The 6077-nt window shown below is 40.4% G+C and overlaps 1 long non-coding RNA gene across 1 annotated transcript; it reads left to right on the forward strand.

Moving 5' to 3' along the window:
• Positions 1 to 3103: 3103 nt before the first annotated feature.
• On the forward strand, positions 3104 to 5158 carry LOC123429365. The gene is made up of 2 exons (XR_006622654.1): positions 3104 to 4692; positions 4797 to 5158. It is a non-coding gene; the product is annotated as an uncharacterized LOC123429365 (long non-coding RNA).
• Positions 5159 to 6077: the final 919 nt, after the last annotated feature.

Genomic DNA, 6077 nt, shown 5'->3' on the forward strand with positions numbered 1-6077 from the left:
CTGACCCCCCGCACTAGCCCTTAGCCTCCTTTGGTGAGATGTCATGCATTGTCCCCGATTGCAATAGAAGAGTATGATGTGGTCCCGCTGCCACCTACACTACGAGGGTTTGCAATGTGTCTTTTTCTTGGAGGCGGCGAGGGAGTGAGGCTAGAAGAATAGTTGGTTGCATCGAGGGCCTATATATGTTTCCGCTGGCTCGCCATGACGGCACGGGAGATTGAAGGTAGAGTGGATGCCCCCTCCCCTGCCCCACCTGTATTATTTTTCTTTTCTATTGTGTTCAACTTTATTTGGCCTTCGATATAATGTAAAATGGATTTGGCGCAAAATAATACACAACTATATAGTTTTTGGCCGTGTTCATGTTTTTTCCATTCCTTTTGCGCAAGCACGTCAGCCGGTGGCCCACAACACTTACTCCCTCTTTTCCCAAACCACGGCGGCGGTGTTAGGCTTTGGGCAAACAAAAAGCTACTGTACGTTGTACTTGCGGTATGCATATATAATGACAAATGGGTGTGTGAAGGGCTCCACTCCTGCTGGTTGATCCCCGTGGCACATTGGTTTACGCGATCCAAAGACCTTGTCTACTACTTCCTCCGTTCCTAAATATAAGTCTTTCTAGAGATTCAACTTATGGACTATATACGGATGTATACAGACATACTTTAGAGTGTAGATTCATTCATTTTGCTCCGTATGTAGACACCTAATAAAATATCTTAAAAGACTTATATTTAGGTACGTAGGGAGTAACCGGTTGTAATTGTGAGTGTTTGTCATCGTTCTATCCAAAACTAAATATTGCCATCATTTTTCATGGGCTTCGTATACCCACTCTTCCTGTGGTCCACGCAAACTTTCAATCAATTTTCGCGCGGCAGCCCCGATGCATCAGAGCAAACTGTCCTACCGCACGCACCCGACCTTTTCTCTTTCGTTCAAAAAAAATCTGGCTGTGGGATGATTTTAGATTTGGGTGGGGCCTCTCTAGCAAATCTTTACACCCTTTCCTTCTTAGGTGGTGTTTATTTAACTAGGGACTAGACTAAAAAGTCACTTTTAGTTCCTAGGTAAAGAACAGAAGTGACTTTTTCTTAAGGACTAGAAAAAACTATTGAAGCGACTTTTTTCTTTAGTCTCTTGAACTAAAAAAAAAGTCTAGTCCCTTGAAAAGAAACACCACCTTAGCTTCCTTTCAAGAAAATTCTTTCCCTTCGTGACTTTCAATCTCTTGTTCCCTTCCATCAAACCCATTAACGTACGCGTGAAGGACGCTCTCTCGTTGTGTACAAGTTGATTTTTACTGTGGCTGGTGAGGGAAAAAAAGGCGAAGTAAAACGCAGCCGTTAATGGAGTCAAATGCATGTATGGCCCTCAAACTTGGTGGCGATGTCGAGAGTGGTCCTCAAACTCACAAACTACTTCAATACGGTCCTAGAACTTGAGAATACCGCTTCAATACGGTCCTTAAACTTGACGAACTGGTCCTGTGATACGTCTCACATATGTTTCGTGTACTGCACACAATTTTTTTTAAACTGCCTCTGATTATGTTTAATTGCAAGAAAATACCTAAAGTTAAATATGTAATGTGGGTTTCACCTGCCAGTATGGGGAACAATTTTTTTTCCAATACAGAGGGCCGAACATAAGACCTCGAGGTCTTTTAGTGCGGTTTGCTTAGTACACACAAGCTGACCACCATGTAATGCTCTACTTGACCTAAGTTATAGTGTTCTTGCGTTCCCCGTCAATCATTTTTCTATATCTATATTTATTATATATGGCACTCCTATTGCATCACAGAAGTTTATTTTAGTTATTTCAGGTTCATCTTTTTATATTATTATTTTTCCATTTGGAAACAGAAATGGAAGGAAAACCTAAGTGGGAAAATTTCATGTGTATTAATAACTGTAAATATCTTCTTGAAAAATGTTACACGTGTAATAAAAATTTGCAAACGTCTTTAAAAAATGTTTGTTATGCATTTAAAAAATGGCCACAAGCACGGACAATTATTGTGTATTTCATTCTATACTTAAAATACTCAATTATTAAAATAATGACAATGTTGTATTTTGAAAAGTGTTTAGTGTGTATTTAAAATTATTGTGTCATAATAATAAATTATAGAAACGTAATAAAAGCATGTTAAATGTGGTTTTGGAAATTTAAGAATTATTTTAAACAATATATTGTTAGTACATGTTGACCATTGTTTGAATGCATGACGAACATTTTTCAAAAACATGTTTGCAATTTTTTAATACACATGAAATACTTTTCAAAAACACTATTATAGTTTTTAGTACACATGAAACATTTCCAAAAATACGTTGATCTTTTTAAATGCACTAACACTTTATTTAAGTTTTATGGCAAATTTATTTTTAAATTTGGAAAATAGATATGAAAAACATGAGATTGAAAAGAATAAAACAAACTAGTGCGGGCATATAGTTACGCCATATATAAAATTACATAAAAACGCTTGAAGAGGTACATAGAAAGATAACCTCTAGCTCAACAATTTACGTGAAGCAACTGATGACCTGGTGGTTAGCTGGTGTGCACTAATTGACCCACAGTCTGCAGTTCTTTAGGTTCGATCGTCCATATTGCTATTGTTTTTTCTTTTCCCGTACCGACATGTGCAACCTATATTTCTGGCATTAGGCTTTTTATAATTAAATAAATTATGAGACAGTTTTCCGAAGAAAAAAGTTGCAGAGTACAAGAAACGTACCCCCTTCGGTTCACATTATTTGTCTTGGATTTGTTTAGATACGGATACGGGATACATATGTATCTAGATACATCCGTATCTAGACAAATCCAAGACAAATATTTGGAACCGGAGGGAATATGTGAAACGTATCATAAGACGGGTTTGTCAAGTTTAAGGACAGTATTAAAGCAGTATTCTCAAGTTCTGGGACCGTATTAAAGCAGTATCTGAGTTTGAGAATCATTGTGGACATAGCCACCAAATTGAAGGACCATACATGCATTTTACTCCCGCTAATGCGAGGAAGCCGCCGCCATGGGTGATCTCCCCACGCGACCACTCTTGCCCCCACCCCTTCCACTCGTCTTCCTCTTATCCACGGATGATCCTCGCCCAAATTTCTCGGAGGTGATAGGGGCTGGGTCGCACATGCTCGTTTAGATCGGGAACGACCAGCCTGCTCCGTGAGGTCGTGGACGGCGAGGCTGCGTATGTAGGGAAGAGGAGCAAGCCAGGAGGTCGCTGATGAGGTTCGCCGACCGGACAAGGGAAAGGGCGCCGATCTCCCTCCTCGTGTTCCCAGTCGTCGGCGCGGCAACCATCACATCAACCAAATCTTCTGCCAGGGTCGCCAGTCGACGTCAAGCAGCAGATGACGCGCAAGCCGTCCTTCCCTTTCTTCCGTGCGGCTCTACCCTGTCCCGACTTCTCCTCGCCGCGCCGCCGTCCACTCGACCATAGCTCGCCCCCCGTCCACAAAGGAGACAACTAGCAGCAGCGCCCCAAATCGAGGGAGGGAGGATCCTCTCAGGTGAGATTTTATCTCTCGAATGTGATGTCCCATCTCTTGGTTAGTTGCTTTGTTTGGATGATTTCAGGGCTTGATGTGCGCTGCGATTTAGGAGTATTTGGTAGTATGAACTCTAGCATAGGGAATAGATCTGGAATGATGGGTTTAATAACCATAGGAGATGGATGATGCCTTTGTGCAGTACTAGGAATCAAAAGGATCTGGGATGATCGAGGGATTTGGGTGTGAACGGTGACGAGGCAACACAACAATTTCATGTGTTCGTTATAACTTTAAATAGTCTAAACAACAATTTCTATGAACTAAGATGAACCATAAAGCTACTAAACTTATAACAATTGGCTTCATCTCGCAAAAAATTGCAGTCAACTAACAAATTGATGGTAAGACCAGAAGAATATAACTGAAGAAATATATAGCATTATAAGTGAAAGACAAACAGACTTATCATCAGTTAAGTGACATATTAACTTTTCATCAGTGAGGTACAACATTCTCTACATACAGTGCTTTTTTTTCTTGAGTATACCAGTTCAATAATGAACGATTGATTCACTCGGCTCAGTTTCTTGTGGGTTCCCGGTGATCTGTGCACATGAGAGCCTCCTTGGGTTTGCCCTGGGCTCGGTCTGCATGCGTGGTTTCGTCCTCCACCAGCGCAACTTCGACTCGAGTAGGATAAGGGGGTGCATCTTGTTTGATTCACAGCGAGATGATGTACTCAGAAAAGATGGAGGCCAGCGACAAGTGTGATAAGCGGTCAGAGAATCGATCGTTAAGTTGGTTTGTCATAAATTCTACTACATTTTCCCTTCTTTCTGTACTTACTTCTTTCTCTCTGATTGATCGATGTGCTATGCAAATTTGTTTGATATATGAATTAATTTAAGTTTTGTACATGTTTGCATCATACTTAATGTTATTCCCTATTGAATTAGCAAGATTTAGGAAGTCATTTGATGGAGAGGTAAATGAAGTGAGAAGGAGGAAGAGCACACACTAAGTTTATGATGACACTAATAAGAAACCAGAGTTTGCTGTAGGTATGACCTTTAATGATAGCAGGGAATTCAAGCAAGCATTGTTTAAGTATGGGCTAGCAAATTTCCACCATTTAAGATTTCCAAAAGATGAGAAGAAAAGGGTGAGTGCAGAGTGTACCCGGCCTGGTTGTCCTTAGAGCATTTATGGTTCAGTTATTAATAGGTCTGACTGATTTCTAGTTGTGAGCTCTTACTCGAACGACAGCTGCCTGTAGGGGATCGGAGGACCCAAACTGCAGCGACCTCGCCTCGATGAAGAAGCCCGTGACGAGCCCGGCAGAAGAAAGGATAAACGGCGGCGGCAGTTGGTTCGGTTGAAACCTGTTCGGGGCCATGTCCGAGGTGGCCTGTTTGTGGGCTCAACTCAGGCGACAGGTAAGCAAAACAGCCTTCCCATACCGCTAAACTGAAGGCTGGGGGTGTTTTGCCCGGTTTGGAATAGTTTAGGGGATTAAGAACTCAGTAATCTTTAGATAAAGGAACTATGTATCAAGTCTAATGTAAAGCAGAAATTCATGCAAATCTGTGCAAGGTGCAACATCAATTGCAAGGTCTTAGAAAAAGAAACAAATCGCCACAATGGATTATGTTGTACTAGCAAAAGGCCCCATGCGTTGCAACGGGAGAAAGAAATACCACACGGCACACGCTCTTAATTTATAAAAAATGTCTATAATTTAAGAATTTATAGTTACGATACAAATAAAGATGGTCTTATCCTACAAAAATGCAGTTTAAAATTTTACAGGTCTTCTATTTTAACACGGCTTGCATGTAGATTTAATACGTATAAAGAATCAGTCAAGTGATCTTCAGTTTCATCTCTAATCTTGATTTTGTTGACGTGTTCATCTCCAACCCGGATGAGTACCGGTATGAAAGAAAGACGAATAATGACTTATTTATTAAGATTGCATCCTAGATAGTATTTTTATTAAACGTTTAATAAATAAAATAATATCATATTTAAATTCTACATATTTTTCTAATCAAATTCCATATATAATATGTTAAATTTAGAGTTACGGTTTAAAAGATATGAGTATTTAAAAAAATATTTAATATATTACGAGTTTAATGTCATAAACAGTAAGGACTTTTTTGTAAAATCACCTCGGTGGGTTTTTCGACGAAAACGATAGCCTCTCTATTATTAGATAAAGATTATACAAATATTGCAGAAAAACTTGTCAGGCCGAGCGTCTCACTCAACTCCCTTTGGCTGGGTCGACTCACCGGAAACACTCTCTGGTCGCTGTAGCAGAGCAAACTCAAAGGGGAAAAATACAGAGACTCGCTGAAGAAGAAAGAACAGAGCTCAAACACAGTGGTTTTTGGTCCAGCTCCCTACAACGTTGGGAGCCTTCCTCTTTTTTCTATTTTCTTCAGAGTGGGTTGGCTTCACACTGCCCTCCCCTCCTTTTCAACACGTTGACAAAGCAACAGTACCATAGGACATGCATTGCTGCACACCCATACCACACAC

This window comes from Hordeum vulgare, chromosome 2H (genome assembly GCF_904849725.1).
Source record: "Hordeum vulgare subsp. vulgare chromosome 2H, MorexV3_pseudomolecules_assembly, whole genome shotgun sequence".
NCBI lineage: Eukaryota > Viridiplantae > Streptophyta > Magnoliopsida > Poales > Poaceae > Hordeum > Hordeum vulgare.